At 37.3% G+C, this 20,187-nt stretch overlaps 1 protein-coding gene across 1 annotated transcript in view; it reads right to left on the bottom strand.

The window, feature by feature from the left end:
- LOC106058866 (muscarinic acetylcholine receptor gar-2-like) overlaps nucleotides 1-20,187 on the bottom strand; it is a 237,880-nt gene that overhangs the window by 142,013 nt on the left and 75,680 nt on the right. Inside the window, exon 2 of the mRNA XM_056003817.1 lies at nucleotides 15,395-16,524. The gene's annotated coding sequence lies outside the window, so the exon portion shown is untranslated. The remainder of the gene's footprint in view (nucleotides 1-15,394; nucleotides 16,525-20,187) is intronic.

The following is a 20,187-nucleotide window of genomic DNA, read 5'->3' on the forward strand; positions in this document are numbered from 1 at the left end:
TGAATTTACAGAATTGTTATCATTAATTCCAGCTCTAGAGAACTATTGGTGGTTGCTATGGAAACATAACACTGTTCCATTCACTTCAGCGCACGTGGAAGTGTTGCACGATGGGCCGCAACGCTCCAGATGAAAGTTTTGAGCTGGTGAAATCTCGTTTTGTGTTCTGAGAAGTCATTGATACTTTCTTCTAAGTCAGCTGTGAGAAGTCATTGATACTTTCTTCTCAGTCAGTTGTGAGAAGTCATTGATACTTTCTTCTCAGTCAGCTGTGAGAAGTCATTGATACTTTCTTCTCAGTCAGCTGTGAGAAGTCATTGATACTTTCTTCTCAGTCAGCTGTGAGAAGTCATTGATACTTTCTTCTCAGTCAGCTGTGAGAAGTCATTGATACTTTCTTCTCAGTCAGCTGTGAGAAGTCATTGATACTTTCTTCTCAGTCAGCTGTGAGAAGTCATTGATACTTTCTTCTCAGTCAGCTGTGAGAAGTCATTGATACTTTCTTCTCAGTCAGCTGTGAGAAGTCATTGATACTTTCTTCTCAGTCAGCTGTGAGAAGTCATTGATACTTTCTTCTCAGTCAGCTGTGAGAAGTCATTGATACTTTCTTCTCAGTCAGTTGTGAGAAGTCATTGATACTTTCTTCTCAGTCAGCTGTAAGAAGTCATTGATACTTTCTTCTCAGTCAGCTGTGAGAAGTCATTGATACTTTCTTCTCAGTCAGCTGTGAGAAGTCATTGATACTTTCTTCTCCAGCTGTTCGTGCAGTTTTATATTCAGAGACGAATACACCACTAACAAGTATGTAACACGTAACGGGATATATTCAAAGCGAAGGTCCAACTTCAGGGCCATCTACAAGTTTCAAATGTATAGGGTTGGGTTACGTACAATGCTGAAAGCTAGTGGTAATATTATAATCATGTGTAACTGTATGGTTGTGTGTGTGCTAATGTCTACATAAAGAATATGTGTTACATTGTCGAATTGAATATTCGGGTTGAGTGCATTTCAGTTTTAATAATAAATTCTAGTGATTCAATGTTCTTGCATAACAAATTGACTTCAAAAATCAAAATATTTAATTTAAATTTTAATTTAATTTTTTTTTTACAAGTCGAGGATATTACTTTCAAATTTAACATTATTACATCCTAGCTCAAACCTGCCGCAGGACGGCAGGAAATAGCAACTGGCAGGGTTCAAACCAGGGACCATAAAGAGGATTCAGAGCGCATACCACACGACCAAGCAGATTATTTGTTTGGATTGATTCACTTATCAAAATAAATTCAACTGGCGTTCTGTCCTTTTATGATATGCGCTGACGTCGAAATAAATAAAGCCTACACAAGTGTTCTTATCTTATCAATTACAGACGTTCCTTTAAAAGAGAAGATAATTACGTCCTACGAGTATCCATGAGTTAATCTAGTCATGTTAATTAGAGACATTCAACTCTGTTAAGTCATTAATTTTCCAGGCTGATTCATGCAACCCATTTAGAAATAAAAACCTATATTAACCCATGTATCCACTAAGAGTAATGTGACGGATCCAAATAGTAATGAAAACAAATGTAATTACAGTAATTATTTATTTCCCGGGAATAGCGCTAGTAGGACAATATTTTGAATTCCTGACAGTTTCGGTAGTCTATTGTAGCATTACATTTTTAAAATATTATTTTCTGGTTGAGATTTTCGACACTGTTGTAATGTTTTCGTTAGAGAGAAATATTTTGTGCAATTCAAGAGTACATCCACTTGTCAATATTTCGTTGTATCCTATTAGTTTTCATATACTGAGAGCCCAACAAAAAAGAACTCCCTCAAACAAGTTCCTGGAACGTAAATGAATAATAACAATATTTTCAAAGTAAATCTGTAATCTTGAAGATCCAATCATGTCTGAAAAGATCCATGCTTTTAAAAAGATCTAGACTTGATTGTAAAGATTCATGCCATTGAAAAAAATCCAACTGTAACTGAAAACACACGAGCCTTGTATTAAAAATCCAACCATGTTTGAAAAGATTATAAAAATATCTAGGGATATTTGAAAAGATCAATGCCTCTGAAAAGATCCAACCATGTTTGAAAAGATCTATGGTTCTGAAAAGATCTAACCATGTTTGAGAATATATATATGTGTCTGAAAAGATCCAACCATGTTTGAGAAGATCTATGTTTCTTGCATTATCCAGACATTTAACTCTTTCTCTCCTGATTAACGATACCATCATTGATATGAACTCATTAAATTAATGTTAGATTTTATAAACTTTACTTTCTCTTATATAAAAAGAGCATGCATTCCCCTTGAATACTTTACCAATAAAACATTTTCTGATAACAAACAGAAACGTTATTAAAAGCTTGGTCTATAAAGGGATTGAAATACTACTGAGGAAAAGGAAGAATTTCGTCAGAAGGTGGAAAATAGTTACGGAGAGAAAGAGTTAAACTAAAGCTTTAAAATTAGTCACGTTATTAATCACAGGCCAATAGCAAGAGCGCAGAAAAAAAAAGGTCAGTAGGGAAGTGAAGCAATGAAGTAGATCTTGAAAACAAGTTAATTGGTAAATATTTCAAATGTCTGACTGAATCAACAGGAGACTCTAGATAGAGGTTGAGCAACTAGAAACAGGAGATGACGCAGTTGTCTCTCTTCCTTATTTCCAAGGAGCCATACTTTGTTTCAAAAGAAAAATAGAATAATATTAATAACAAAGTTAAATCCAAAATGCCGTCAAAATTGCTTATATTGCTTGTTTTATATGAACATATTATTTCTGACCAGACGAAAGACTTTTAAATTCTCATATAATTATGACGGATCAAAAATCTCTGACTGGACCAAAGATCTGTATATGTTCATATACTCTCGGACTTGACCAAAGATTTCTACATGGTAATTTAATCTATGTCCTGACCTACGATCTGCAAATGGTTAAAAATCTCTGACCGGACTAAAGATCTCTATTATGGTCATAAAATCTCAAACCAGACCAAAAATCTTCACAACACAAATTATTGAAATTGTAGGTTTTGTCGAGGAAGCTGTGTACGTCTATTTGCTGAGTGGTAAAGAGCTTGGCTTCCGAACCGGGTTCCAGGGTTCGATTCCTTTTGAAGACTGGGATTTTTAATTCCTGATCTTGGGGCGCCTTTTCGTGCACCCAGCTCTAATGGGTACCTGACATTAGGGGAAATGTAAAACCGGTTGGTCGTTGTGCTGGCCACATGACACCCTAGTTAACCGTAGGCCACAGACACAGATGACCTTCACATCATCTGCTCTATAGACCAAAAGGTCTCAAAGGCTTTTTTTTTTACACATTGACCATGATCAAAGATGGATATTACACTATTTTATCCTGAAGGCTGACATGCCAGTTATTTAAAGATAGCTATATTTCTGAAGCAATCATAACTAATGTATGTGTAGAATTAACACTACAATCAACCTTTAAACATATTAATAGAAGTATATTGGTAATCCTCCATTGCTTAATGACACTATGACAAAACAGAGCAACAAGTAATATTTGAATGTTACTACTCTATAGGCTGTAACATTTGGACATCATGGCGTGTGTAGATACGAATAAAAGCCAGACTTCCACTTGCATTATTTTGTTGACACTAGACATTGTCCAGAAACCATATTCAGACTAGCCACCGCTGGGCATTCCACTCGGAAACAATAAGTCTTGATTACATCAGATCTACGTAGCGTCAGTTTAGACCAGTCGAATTCAGCGCTGGATAAGAAAGAATTTAAGAAGGGAAGAAAATTACTCGTGGGAAGAAAGTAAATAACAACAGACCTCATTGGATGCTTATTCAGTTGCCAAACTTTCCCCTTTTTTGTCTACTTTCGTTTCAACGTTAAGCTCTGTATGGCTCTAATTACAACATAGACATTTGGCTTCTGAAGGCTGGCTCGGACCAAGAAAGTTGAGGCCCTGTGCTAATTGCAAATGGCGGCCATAGTATCGACTACTTATATCTTTATAGTGTGAGTCGTTCAACAAATATGTTCATGTGGCCACTTCTAGACTTGAGATGTTTCTTGGTGATTTTCATATAGACCTTTTTGATAGATAAACTAAGGCGAACAAAGAAAGGTTAGCTGAACAAGGCCTGGTGTCCGGTAATTATAGGTCATGCACACATTTTACATTAGAAAAAGTGAATCAGAAGCGGCCAACGAAGTAGAGAATGTTTGGATACAGTTTACTAGTGCGCCACCTTTGAAAGTAATGGAAACGGAATTGGCCATATTGAATTTTAATTTGGCTTCTTAGGCATATTTTATTCTCAGCGCATGGCCTCTCATTGTTTTTAGGGACCCCACTCTATGCGAACCTTTTGACTCTGTTTTCTAACACGTACAAATCCCACTGAAGTTCAATTTAAACAATTTAAGTATTTACAATTTCACCTTCTGTGTTTCTCTCTGGGACACCCTTTAATTGTATACACACCCACCCCTCACCTCTCTGATATTATCTTACACGGTATCTTAAAACATTGATATATATATATATATATATATATATATATATATAACGAGGGGGGCTGACCTATCTTCAGATGTATCCAAAAGCCTATGGACGTCAATTATACGCGACTTTTTTTGGCAGATGGCCATCTAGTGTTCACAGATAAGGTTGAAGACAAGGCTTATCGCTCTTTCGTATAGGGTTGAAGGCAATAAGAGTTTATCAACATCATTCTGTAAAACGTGAACACCCTGGCCTATAGAATAGGAAGAACTCTTCGATACTGTGAAGGGACGAAAGCTGAGCTGGTTTGGTCATAGTGTAAGTCATGAGTTACTATTAAAGTCATTCTTCAAGGTACAGGGGAGGGAGAACGAAGAAAGGGTCGACCAAAGAAAAGCTGGATGGACAACGTAAAACAATGTAACGGTCACTCTTTTGATATCCTACAGGTGCTGACCGAGAAAAGTGGAGGGATTTGGTCACGTGAACTGTCCCAGCATGCCTACCAGGAAAGATGATACAAGTTAAGCTAGAGACTTCCATAGTGTGTTATGGTGAGAACGAAAGAGAGAGGGTTTAATAACGAATAACTCGTACGTTTATAAGCGGTAGCGACATGTTTAAATATTTTCAAAACTCTTTTATTGATGTAAAGAAATTCTTTTAAAAAAAAAAGTATATATAAAAAATAATTTCTCAAAACGTCTAAATTATTTATAAAGCGTAGCTAAGTTCGACATAATTAGTTCAAATTATCTTCAGGTAAATTATAGATGAACCTCTCATCTTATCTTATAAGACATTCCATTTCAATTATCAGTCTTATCTTATCTTATAGGTCATTCCATTAGAGGTATCAAGTACTATCCTAAACCTTCTGCACGATGGCAAGCTTCGAACTCTGGACCATCGAGTCAAACCTATGCGCATGGTCATGCGGTCATCATAAATCGTATGTTTTATATATTATTGAATTCATTCTACTACCAACTTATATATCCTGTTATAAAGAAATCAAAATAGAAGTAGGCCTTTCTCTGTAGAAAAAACATTAGAAAAATAATGTTAATCTGATTATATTTTACGCTTTAAAAATGTTTCTGGGTTGAATGAATTACCTGCCACCAATTTTTTTTTCTTCGGTCTGATAGAACTACATACGCAATAGTTAAGCTCGCCCTCTGACACCCACATAATTCTGAAGTCCACTTATAAAATACGCCCATGCTGCCAAACGGGAATAATAGTGCGTCTGACCTATATATATATATAATGATACAAAGCACTGACCTATGAGAAATAATACAGAGCACTGACTTATGTATATTTACATTTTACATTGACGGTAATGTGATGATATGGGGGTGCAGTTGTACTGCTGCCTAGCACGTCGGTAATGTTGTTTTTTTTTATTTAGTAAAAAAGATTTTTTTATCGTTTTTAATTTGGTAGAGCAAATTTGTATTCACCTTCGTATATTTTTAAATGCTCTCTCTCTCTCTCTCTAAACGAATGCTATTCCTAACAAATACTTGTCCTGATGACCTCTAAATGAGCAGATTGGTGGCGCCAGTGTTACGTCTGTGTGACAAGTGTAGACAACTCTTGCAAGAGTAGTGACGTCATTGATTATACAACAAACAAATGTTTCTTCTTTGTTTTCGCTTGTTTCACATTTACACCAACACAACAACACTTTACCACATCAGAACATCGGTCCATAATTACATGACCACACCAAAACATCAACACATTACCACACCAAAACATCAACACTTTACCACACCAAAACATCAACACTTTACCACATCAAAACATCAACACTTTACCACACCAACACATCACCCCATAATTACATGACCTCACCAACACATCAACACATTAATTACATTACCACGCCAACATATCAACACATTACCAAATCATCACATCAAAAAATTACACCATCACCACATCATTACACTACCACAGCACCACGTCGTCAGAAAACCATATTACCATATCACCACATCACCACATATTCACGTTACCACACCACCATATTACCACATTACCATATCAACACATCATCACATCAACAAATTGCCACTTTACATTTGAAGCAAAACGAACAAATTTCATCCCTTAAAAAACGGCAAGAAATACATAAACACCAATATCATAAACAAGGAATTCTATTTTTAACTTTTTGCGTGAGCTGAGATAAAACAACATTTCAACTAGTGGCCGGAAGTGGAAGGTAAGGGAGTGTTCATTGGCAAAATATAACATTTACAAGCAATAGGCGTACTAGAAACATAATTGATTTGGTTTTACCATCAGCCATTAAATGAAATCTTTACTTTTAGGACTCAAAGGAACAGATTCCTTCCCTTTCTCTTATAGGTTTCAAGTAGCCAAAGTGGAGACTACTCCACACGACGCCGGGATTCGAATTGGCTTCCCATCGGTTAGGAAGCCAAAAGTTTTGCCACTCAGCAACCATACCCCTTTATAATGCGCAGTAAGAAACAAGAATAACAATCAGTAGATCATGTTAAGTAATTCATGTGTAATGCATTATGGTTACAGCTATTTACTACTTCTGAAATGTACTGTCTTTAGGAAAGGTTGCCATCTATGTATTGCCTTACCCTTACAAACAGATAACGACTTTCTAACTGTGTCGTACGTCTTGTTTTTGTCTTAGGCATCGAAGGGGCGGCATTGATGAAATAAGGGGGTCGCATTTAACAGTGTCTTTTCACCCTTATCTAGTGATAATCATTATATTCTTTACATGGTATTTGGACTGTTTCTCTTGCTGAATCCTGACCTCGCAAGAGTCCTGTAAAAACCCTCTTTGCAATTCTTCCAACTAGGACACTCACTTGCGCCATCGTTGATTTCTACATTCTTGTAACGAGTCGATCGATCTCTCTGAGGTCAAGATGACGTTTATTAAACACCTTTCCCCTTATATCCTCCAACGATGTCCTGCTTTTGTGACAATCTTGATCCAAATCTCTCCTACAGATTCGCTCTTCGTTTTCTGTAATGAACTTATACGAATTATTTCTCGTCCATTTCTCAAGCGCAGTAATCTGCCACTTGATCAACGCAAATTAAGAGAGAGAGAGAGAGAGAGAGAGAGTAGTCTCCTCTTAGTGCTCTGTCCAACACTTCTGACACCACCACGACAAGAGAACGGATGTAGTCAGTAATGTCATGCGCACATAGTTAATAAAATAAAAAAAAAAGTCATTAGATCTAGTCCTGATGTCGGAAGTCGTTGAATTGAAATACAAAATATTTTTGGCGGGAACATGAAGTGCAAGTGGGACAGACGAAACGATGTTGGCAGACGTACGTGCAAGCAGACAGACACAGAAAATGTCTTATCTATTCTGATACTTCTGTAGAGACTGCATGTAGAGAGGTGCCACCTGGTGTTTACTTTAGTGGTTTTAAATTAACGACAACAGGAGGTCAGAGGTCATAAGTAATAGATGGCCATTTTCATGAGTCGCAATTGTACTTACCGCCTATTCCTTGTAATTATGATTTGCCTCTAAGATTGGGATGGTCAGGGATGTCCTAAAGGACATGCATCTAAAATAGTCTCTTATACCTGGTCTGTTCGAGACTTTTAGAAATTACGCCTATTTACAGGTGACCTGGCGATTCTAAAACTGCGAGTTTCAGGAAGACCTGAGCCCGAAAGCGCAATAAGTCATTTTATTCAGGAGAGAAAGAGCTCTCTGTTTTCAAACCCCCCAGAGGCCTTTCTGTGTAGAGGCTTGAGGAGTCAAATTGATGACAAATCCAGAGTTAAGCTCCTTAAGTGTTACAATGGTCAGCCACAAAGTATTTCCTTCCACAACATCTGCAAATGTGTTGGTGCCAAACGTAGTGCGTGGCTTGATTACAGCAAGGTCACGTGCTCCTTCTAGTATGGTTAAGCGATGATCCCTTCAGCTAATAGGACCTGGAATCTGTCCTTAATAAGCCAGTCTGCGCTAATCTAGTGTCTCTCAAGTCTGAAGCAGCAGTACATAGACAATAGACATACATACATGCATACATACACACATACATACAAACACACATACATACATACATAAATACATAAATACATATATAGCATATATACATACATACATTCATACATACATACAAATACACATACATACAAACACACATATATACATGCATACATATAGACATCATACATACATACATACATTCATACATACAAATATATATACATACATACATACATACATACATACATACATACATACATACATACATACATTCATGCAACTATGGAAAGACAGACAGACAGTTATAGATAGAAAGATAGATAGAAAGATAGATAGATAGATAAATAGATATATAGATAGATAGATAGATAGATAGATAGATAGATAGATAGATAGATAGATAGATAGATAGATAGATAGATAGATAGATAGATGAACATGTAAAATACTTATAAAATATATTTTAAACTCGAAACAAAACAAAAAAAAAGAAACGCACCGTAGCACTGACCCATAAAGCTTTTTTTGTTCAGTGACAAATCTACACTACCTTTTAACAACTCTACTGGACAAGGTCAAAGACAGTATCTAAGAACACAAAGGACATTCAGATTTTGTAACAGTTCAATGCAAGATCAAACTCGATGACCTCTTGGAAAAAAATACCTCGATTTATAACTCGCAACACCAAATTCCCAAAAATGAGTTTTTAAAAATGCTGAAAATTCGACAAATTATGATAACCTTGCGTGGCTTTCATCTAATAATTCATTTTATCACACTAACAGAAACATTCTTCAACTGATGTGGGTCATGTTCACGGCCTGCACCTTGTAGCAGAAGTGAACCTCCTTAGGAGTGGCACAACATGAAGTTTGACCTGAAAAATATTAAAAACTAAGTGTTGCCATGGCTACGACTGAGGCATGGTAATGGGGGCGTACAACGTATGTCTGCCCAACTGATGACATGGTAATGGGGGCATACAACGTATGTCTGCCCAACTGATGACATGGTAATGGGGGCATACAACGTATGTCTGCCCAACTGATGACATGGTAATGGGGGCATACAACGTATGTCTGCCCAACTGATGACATGGTAATGGGGGCATACAACGTATGTCTGCCCAACTGATGACATGGTAATGGGGGCGTACAACGTATGTCTGCCCAACGGATGACATGGTAATGGGGGCATACAACGTATGTCTGCCCAACTGATGACATGGTAATGGGGGCGTACAACGTATGTCTGCCCAACGGATGACATGGTTCATTGCTTTAGACGATTCTGGCATAACCTTGACCCGATATTTAATGTAGGAAAAGTTCCAGATCCAGATCGTGTGATATATTCTTTCTTACCCCCCCCCCTTATCTCTATATTACCTCTCTATCATTCTCTCTTTTTCTCTCTCTTTCTTTCTCTCTTTCTCTCTCTCTTTCTCTCTTTCTCTCTCTTTCTTTTTTACCCTGTCTTCCATACAAACATAAACCACCAATTTAAAATGACCACTTACAAACGCAAAGTTCCCCGCCCTAACCCTAACATCTAGCATGAGCTACTTGACCCACAATTTATCTTGAATTTCCTTTGTTCCATTACAAAATGAAAGTTTTACTTAGGGCGTTCATTGGAATTTATTGAAACAATTCAATTTTCAGCTGCGAGGTCAGAAACAGATAACAACTAATCATCACCATTATCCAGTGTTGCGTGATAGCTGAAGTCACGGATTTGAATCTCGTGAAGACTGGGACTTTTAATGTCAGTACTCTTTGGACGCCTTTAAGTCCACCCAACTCTGATGGGTACCTGACATCAGTTGGAGAAAAGTAAAGGCGGTTGCTCATTGTACTGGCCACAAGATATACTTGTTAACCGTGGGCAACAGAAAAAAAAGACCTTTACATCTTCTGTCTTGGATCACTAAGTCTTGGATCATTAAGTCTTGGATCACTAAGTCTTGGATGACTAAGTCTTGGATCATTAAGTCTTGGATCATTAAGTCTGGAATCACTAAGTCTGGGATCATTAAGTCTTGAATGACTAAGTCTAGGATCAGTAAGTCTTGAATCAGTAAGTTTTGAATCAGTAAGTCTTGGATCACTAAGTCTTGGATCATTAAGTCTTGGATCACTAAGTCTTGGGTCATTAAGTCTTGGATCACTAAGTCTTGGATCATTAAGTCTTGGATCATTAAGTCTTGGATTATTAAGTCTTGGATCATTAAGTCTTAGATCACTAAGTCTTGGATCACTAAGTCTAGGATCACCTAGTCTTGAATCACTAAGTCTGGAATCACTAAGTCTGGGATGACTGTCTTGGATCACTAAGTCTTGGATCATTAGGTCTTTCATTTGTAAGTCTTGGGCAGTGGAATAGAATATATCTATATAGTTATTAGCTTTTTACTTATTGCTAGGTTGAAAACTGTTGAGTCTTATGAAACAATAAGAACTGGAGAGCATAAACTATGGTCTGAAACATGAGTCTGTGGTCAAGACCTGTACAGTACTTTTAAAGAAGCACTCAGAAGTGGTCTTGGGAAAAGAATAAATGTATTAGAACAAGAAATTACCAATTAAACAAATTATTTCAGATTTTTTTTTATTTAGTTGATAGGAAAAATATCTGTTGCTGAAAATAGATCAAGTAACAGCCACAAATTGAGCAAGCGAGTAAATGATTGAACGAATAAATGGGAAAGTGGGTCGAGGATTTTTAGCATTTATGTGAGATAGTAATCTGGTGAATGAGTTAGCTAGTAACTGAGTGAGTCAGTTTGCTAACAAGATTGCTAGCCTAAATGTAATGTCATTCCATATCTCTATCGTAACAAGTTATCTAAATATCATTTTTTAAAATTTATAATGACTACTACTTAATTTGAGAGGCAGTGTTAGAGTCCTAGAGTAATGATGTATCAATATTGTTTTAGAGATGACAAATATATTCACATCTGCCTAAATACTAGCCCTTTAAAAAGAACACCTCCAACTCTGTTAGAATGTCTATCTTTCAAGATAGTCTGTCTAAATCAACAACATATCAGCGTCTAGGTGTCGACAGGAAAACTGCCTGGGATAGGTTGAGGTCAGAGGTCAAACCAGGTTGAGACAAGTCACGTTGGAGAACTTTTCACCGTCATGCTCCATTGGGTTGTCTTCCCATGTAGTATTTCTGTTTATCATGACTAATAGCTTTCCCATCAAGACTTCACACTACGTCACTTCCTCGGCAGGGGGAGACAAACAGGTACAGGGGCAATCATCTAGTGCATTTTATAATGCTCTTCTTTTTTGTTGGGTGCATATGTGTTTTATGTGTGAGCGTTTATTGTGGCTATAACAGACCACCTCTAAGTGCACTTTGTACCTCCACAGCAGCAGAAGAAAGTGGATACCTGGAAAACAGCAGCATGGGGCCACAGAGCTAGACATCAAATTTTAGGGTGATAAATTCACTAATGAACTCAGTCGCGCTGGCAACGTCCGCCTGGAAAGGTGATCGACTGTTGGTGCGAAAATATAACTGTGGATGTCTGTTGGTTCTGTTCGACCATCAGAATTTATTTTTGTCTTGCCTTTCGTCTGTCTACTTGTCTGTGTGTTATCTGTCTGTCAGAATGTCCGTCCGTATGCAAGTCTGAGTTACTCTCTTTTTAATGTTTCTTTTAATAGTCAAAGCTATAAACTATTTAAGGATATATTAAATAAGTCAGCTTTACAGTTGCCACTTTGTACATCCAATACTTGTAACATAATATAGAAAAATAAACGAATTAACCAAAATAGTTCTTTATGGTAAAGCTTTAAATGCGAGAAAGGTTGGAACAATTCGACACCTCCAAGTAGGAACTAATCACACATCTACGCAATAGGAACTAACCACACATTTAAGTAATAGGAACTAACCACACATCTATGTGATAGGAACTAACCACACATCTATGTAATAGGAACTAATCACACATCTATGTAATGTGAACTAACCACCCATCTAAGTAATAGGAACTAACCACACATCTATGTAATAGGAACTAACCACACATCTATGTAATAGGAACTAACCACACATCTATGTAATAGGAACTAACCACACATCTATGTAATAGGAACTAACCACACATCTATGTAATAGGAACTAACCACACATCTATGTAATAGGAACTAACCACACATCTATGTAATAGGAACTAACCACACATCTATGTAATAGGAACTAACCACACATCTATGTAATAGGAACTAACCACACATCTATGTAATAGGAACTAACCACACATCTATGTAATAGGAACTAACCACACATCTATGTAATAGGAACTAACCACACATCTATGTAATAGGAACTAACCACACATCTATGTAATAGGAACTAACCACCCATCTAAGTAATAGGAACTAACCACACATCTATGTAATAGGAACTAACCACACATCTATGTAATAGGAACTAACCACACATCTATGTAATAGGAACTAACCACACATCTATGTAATAGGAACTAACCACACATCTATGTAATAGGAACTAACCACACATCTATGTAATAGGAACTAACCACACATCTATGTAATAGGAACTAACCACACATCTATGTAATAGGAACTAACCACACATCTATGTAATCAACCGAAAAATCAAAAGATACAGCTCAGAACGATTGCACGCCCAGATGTTATATGTAATTATGTTTTATATTATTATATTCAAAGTCGGCATGTTCTGCGTCATTTCCATTTTTCTATACCAATCACAATACATAATTGACCGTTCATTAATTAATTATTGGTTATTCTCTTATTGTTTCACCTGTTGCTAGGGACACAAAAATAATTGTGCGAAGTTTCAACTTGATCCGAGAATGGGAAGTCGGAGAAATAACGTGTATACAATTTTTACTAGACAGAGTGAGTTGATATAAGCTTTTCTAAAAAACAAAGCTGCATGGGTGCTACATACAAGGGCTGTCAATCTGTTGGTCTCACTTATTTTTGCAATATTTGTGTTCTCTTCATCTCGTTAAGTTTTTTTTTCAACCCATTAGTTTTTCAACTTCTAAGTTTTTCTAATTCTAAGTTTTTCTTCTTCTAAGTTTTTCTACTTCTAAGTTTTTCTAATTCTAAGTTTTTCTACTTCTAAGTTTTTCTAATTCTAAGTTTTTTTACTTCTAAGTTTTTCTAAGTCTAAGTTTTTCTACTTCTAAGTTTTTCAGCTTGCTAAGTTTTTCTTTGACTGCTGCTTGTCCAGATCTATTTCTTAAATACATTTCAAACCAACGCTACCAGAATTTCGGTATGAAACGTAGAAACCAATGAGCAGTCAACTGTTTACCTTTGTAGTTTGACCGATAGATCGCTACAAGAAACGTTCTAGACTGGATTGGTTGAACGTCTGCAGGTCTTAGGAAGTGATTGACAGGTCCTGACAGGCAGCAAGAAAACTTTATTTTTTTTTCTTATTCCAGGCTTTGATCTTTAATCTTCATCAGAACAGGATTAAATCTAATTGCAAGTTAAGCACGTTTTTAGGGCATGAAAGGTAAAGCTTGATTGTTCTTAGGTGTAACTGTTTTGTTTTGTGACTGTTCTATACTATGACTGTTTTGTATTATGACTGTTCTGTATTATGATTGTTCTGTTTGAGACTGTTCTATACTATGACTGTTTTGTATTATGACTGTTCTGTATTATGATTGTTCTGTTTGAGACTGTTCTGTATTATGCCTGTTCTGTTTGAGACTGTTCTGTATTAGGACTGTTCTGTTTGAGACTGTTCTGTATTAGGACTGTTCTGTTTGAGACTGTTCTGTATTAGGACTGTTCTGTTTGAGACTGTTCTGTATTATGACTGTTCTGTTTGAGACTGTTCTGTATTAGGACTGTTCTGTTTGAGACTGTTCTGTATTAGGACTGTTCTGTTTTATGCCTGTTTTGTTGTACGTCTGTTCTGTGTGTGATGCTCTTCTCTCCTGTTTTGATATGTAACATTTGTACGGGTGAAGAAAGTAGGGGTCATCACAACCTACCCTTACAGAATTAAAAGATTATAAGGCAATCCTAAATCTTACTTTTTGATGCCACTTTGTGAATGAGCAAGTCTGGATGTTGACACTGCCTGGCATTACAGTCTCTAAACGTTTGATTTGAATACAATTCACTTCGTTTATTGATTTTTCTTTTTATCTTAAGAATGTATGACGTCAAAGGGTTGATCAAGTTTACGGTCAACAAGTCCAACTTGAACTAAAATGAAAGATAGCTGTGTGGTCAAGCTGACCTCAACATTATAGTCGATCACACCACGTGGGGTATTGTGTCAGATGAGTTTACTAAAGGTTTAATTAATTCTAATTGGAGGAAGAGGTGACCGAGTGGTCTAAGGCCAGAATCTCGGAGGAGAAGACTGATTTTGGATTTTTTTAAGGACGCCCTGATTCCATCCAAGTCTAAAACTGTAACTTGGGGGAAAGTAAAGGCGGTTGGTCGTTGGTCTGACCGCATAAGACCCTTGAAGGCAACAGATGTAGCTGACTTTTACATTATCTGTATAAAAAAGGTTGTTGGGTTGGATTTTTGATTTTACTGGAGAAACTTATTAAGCTGTAATTTAGTTCCTGAACCATTTAAACCTACTAAACCTAATGCGGTACAAACTCTTACGCAAACAAGAAATCCATAAACACTTAATAATTATTATTATCTAATATAATAGTAGGATAGGGGAAATGAGTAACATTGAAAACATGAAATCAAAAATACAAAATAAATAAGCAAAACTTAAGACAGAACAAGACATGTTTTGAAAACAAAGGTAGAAAACACTAAGATAATAAGATAAGACTCACCTAAATTATCTGCATTAAGATACCGCTGTAGTTGTTTTAAAACACAATCCAAGAAATTATGAAAATGGCTTTTTACGACGAGCTCTTCCCATTCTTAAAACTGGCTTCACCAAAAAGAAAATTTCAAGAATGTATAAATATATTCACTATACAGTCACTCTAGAGCTCACACTTGAAGAAATGTATAATTGTAAAAAAAAACACAGAAAAAAACTTAAAACCTGCGAGCCGATGATGACGTGAGCTATGCTTCAACGGAAGTAGAAGACAAGTCTTTGTTGTCTGTGTTGTCTTCGCTGTGGAAGAAGTGTCTCAACAGAGTTACGCTGTCTTTCTGGCAGACACCAGGTCTCCCTTGTAACATTTAAACACGCAAAGATAGGCAATCTTTGGCTTTGTCTTGTGCCTGGCCAGTGGCTGCTTGCAGTCTGGCCACGTCCAGCTGCCCAGTGTCACAGTAATGCTGACGTAAAGATAGGCGCAGAAGATCCTCTGCCTGCTGGTTTGTTTGAAGTGTCTTAGGAAACTAATGCGCAGTCTCCCAGCGGGCATGAATACTACATGATTTGTGTTCCTTGATTTGAAACTCACTCACACCCATAGACACTTAATCACTTGTTTATAACACACTCCAAACTGAAACCTCGACAGTACAATACAAATATTACATTCTATTTATAAATAATAAATTTCCAATATTTTTTTAAACAGAATCTAATAATCCTCTTTGGAGTACACAGACGTTATATTCCTGTATAGTCTACACACAAATCTTATATATATACACAGAGGCATATGAATAATGAAACTCCAATTTTTAATTTGGACTATTCACCAGGACATTAATTTACGAAAGGTCAGTGAAAGGATGACCTTGACGACCTTCGAGTAGTACATGTCGTTCACGCGCAATGAATCCATTTGGTCAGGATGAGATCCTGCAGGCGGAGCATGTCCTTGATTTTCATGCGGCACTCTTTGAGTTTCAGGCGGTAACACTTACACATGCTCATTTTGTGAGTGATTTGTCCGCGTAGTAATCTTCACTTGGAGAGATCAACTGATATCCTGACAATGCGCAACAGAGTTTAGATCACGATTTCACTAATCGTCTGCGGCTTAATGGAAGCCTGTGGAGCAGAAACAAAAAAAAAAGTTATGACATTTTAAGTTCTCAAATACTTTGATTGTATTGTACTTTCCAAATCTGTGGAAGAGACTTCTTTGTGTCAACTAGATCTATACGCATCTAATTGCTGGTACTGATAGCATTGGCATTTTGAGCCTTGCAATTAAAGAAAACAATCAAGAGTTTGATGTCTGTATTGCTAGTAACAGAAATGTTAAGAACAAAGCAGAAAATAAAAAAAAAAGTTCATTTGTTTTGTTTCTCGACATTTGTCATCGTATAATTGGCAGTGCACAGTTTCAGAGGACCTTTGAATGTAGAGCTACTTCATTGATTAGACTTGGACTAGGAACATCTCTAGGAATGGTTATTGGACTAGGAACATCAAGGAGTGGTTATTGGACTAGGAACATCTAGGAATGGTTATTGGACTAGGAACATCTAGGAATGGTTATTGGACTAGGAACATCAAGGAGTGGTTATTGGACTAGGAACATCTAGGAGTGGTTATTGGACTAGGAACATCAAGGAGTGGTTATTGGACTAGGAACATCTAGGAATGGTTATTGGACTAGGAACATCAAGGAGTGGTTATTGGACTAGGACATCTAGGAGTGGTTATTGGACTAGGAACATCTAGGAATGGTTATTGGACTAGGAACATCAAGGAGTGGTTATTGGACTAGGACATCTAGGAGTGGTTATTGGACTAGGAACATCAAGGAGTGGTTATTGGACTAGGAACATCTCTAGGAATGGTTATTGGACTAGGAACATCTAGGAATGGTTATTGGACTAGGAACATCTCTAGGAATGGTTATTGGACTAGGAACATCTAGGAATGGTTATTGGACTAGGAACATCTAGGAGTGGTTATTGGACTAGGAACATCTCTAGGAATGGTTATTGGACTAGGAACATCTCTAGGAATGGTTATTGGACTAGGAACATCTAGGAATGGTTATTGGACTAGGAACATCTAGGAGTGGTTATTGGACTAGGAACATCTCTAGGAATGGTTATTGGACTAGGAACATCTAGGAATGGTTATTGGACTAGGAACATATAGGAGTGGTTATTGGACTAGGAACATCTAGGAATGGTTATTGGACTAGGAACATCTCTAGGAATGGTTATTGGACTAGGAACATCTCTAGGAATGGTTATTGGACTAGGAACATCTAGGAATGGTTATTGGACTAGGAACATCTAGGAGTGGTTATTGGACTAGGAACATCTAGGAATGGTTAATGGACTAGGAACATCTCTAGGAATGGTTATTGGACTAGGAACATCTCTAGGAATGGTTATTGGACTAGGAACATCTAGGAGTGGTTATTGGACTAGGAACATCTAGGAATGGTTATTGGACTAGGAACATCTCTAGGAATGGTTATTGGACTAGGAACATCTAGGAATGGTTATTGGACTAGGAACATCTCTAGGAATGGTTATTGGACTAGGAACATCTAGGAGTGGTTATTGGACTAGGAACATCTAGGAATGGTTATTGGACTAGGAACATCTCTAGGAATGGTTATTGGACTAGGAACATCTAGGAGTGGTTATTGGACTAGGAACATCAAGGAGTGGTTATTGGACTAGGAACATCTAGGAGTGGTTATTGGACTAGGAACATCTAGGAGTGGTTATTGGACTAGGAACATCTAGGAGTGGTTATTGGACTAGGACATCTAGGAGTGGTTATTGGACTAGGAACATCTAGGAGTGGTTATTGGACTAGGAACATCAAGGAGTGGTTATTGGACTAGGAACATCAAGGAGTGGTTATTGGACTAGGAACATCTAGGAGTGGTTATTGGACTAGGAACATCTAGTAGTGGTTATTGGACTAGGAACATCTAGTAGTGGTTATTGAACTAGGAACATCTAGGAATGGTTATTGGACTAGGAACATCTAGGAGTGGTTATTGGACTAGGAACATCAAGGAGTGGTTATTGGACTAGGAACATCTAGGAATGGTTATTGGACTAGGAACATCTAGGAATGGCTATTGGACTAGGAACATTAAGGAATGGTTATTGGACTAGGAACATCAAGAAATGGTTATTGGACTAGGAACATCAAGAAATGGTTATTGGACTAGGAACATCTAGGAATGGTTATTGGACTAGGAACATCTAGGAATGGTTATTGGACTAGGAACATCTAGGAATGGTTATTGGACTAGGAACATCTAGGAATGTTTCTAGAAGATCTTTATTTTTTTTGTCATGTATACGTGTTTGGTACTATGTTAGAGAATCCTATCAACGGATAATACTATAAATAGCTACTTTTGTGGTGTATCCGGTGTACAGGAAGTGCTGGTAAGCTTTGTATTTTAAAACAGTATTTGATGTCAATGTGTTCGCACAATTGAATGTCTGTCTCCGTTAGCCCAAAGCAGGGTCGGACTGGGTGTTAAGATCAGCCCGGGCATTTCTATACAATGCGGCCCATAAATTGTATATCATATGATGGACATCCAATTCTAGGTCTCCCTGTCCTCAAAATCATTCTGTTAAGCTTGAGTATCAATAACTGTACAAATGATTACAGTGATCTCTATATTTTTGATAGGAAGTATAGGCCCTATGTTGCTTTTTAATCGCTAAGTGTGTAGCCTCTAAAAGGATGACTCCTGCTATATCTAGTAGCACTGTCTACGGATGTAGACTATTACATTATTTCAGAAAATTTGTTAGATTACACTGGATAGAGATTTTTTAAACACTAGGCACAATAAAGCCACTTTTATAAGAGAATATTATAAAACCTTTAACAATTTAAAACATAGTGGCATCTATGTGGTCCTTTTAGTGGCCTTAAAAGTCCCACATTTGAGTACCGGCCCACCGAGCATTTGCCCAAACGCCCATATAGCCAGTCCGCCCCTGGCACAAAGTGATTTATTTTTCGTTAGTTGACCACAGAGCTCCTTTAATGTGAACTCTTTAGCGTTATTTAATTTTCTATTTAATTTAAAATCTCACCCAATCGCACTATTTATTCAACGAGTTACTTCAGGTTATCTGATATAGCCCCGACATTTATTTATATCGCTTTCTTTTCCTTCTTTACCAAGTCGTCTAGCCCGTTCCGTCCATTGGCTTCAAAGGCCACTTTGTTTGTAAGTGGGGGTTCTGGTGTGCGGTGACACATTTTGATTTCACATCAAGGATGACGTCTCCGCACATCAGACTTATTGAAAACCTGTTAGCTATTTAATTGAGTTTTGAGTTGAGCAGTCAGGTTCATCACTAACCTTCTTTTCCAAATGCAGTGAGTGATCTCTGGAATGCCTTTGTTCTTAAAGGTGATTTTTTTTTGACGGGGGGGGGGGGGGGGGGGAGGAACACGTGGCTCGAAGCCTGAATGTCCCTGGATATGATCGGTCGAAGTCGGGACGGTCATTAATGACCTGGAAAATCCTACGTCACCCACTTAACAAGAAAATCGATTTTGTTCCGCCTTCTTCCCTTTTTCTTTTCACACACAACCTCACACACAATCCCCCCCCCCCACACACACAATCAAACGCATACCCATTCTAACAAATCCCGACACGCCTTCGTCTGTTCCAGAGATAAGCGATTACTTTTTGACCTTCACTCGATTTCAAATTTGCACGTGAATACAGTCTCTCTCTCTCTCTCTCTC

Source organism: Biomphalaria glabrata, chromosome 11, assembly GCF_947242115.1.
Source record: "Biomphalaria glabrata chromosome 11, xgBioGlab47.1, whole genome shotgun sequence".
Classification (NCBI taxonomy): Eukaryota; Metazoa; Mollusca; class Gastropoda; family Planorbidae; genus Biomphalaria; species Biomphalaria glabrata.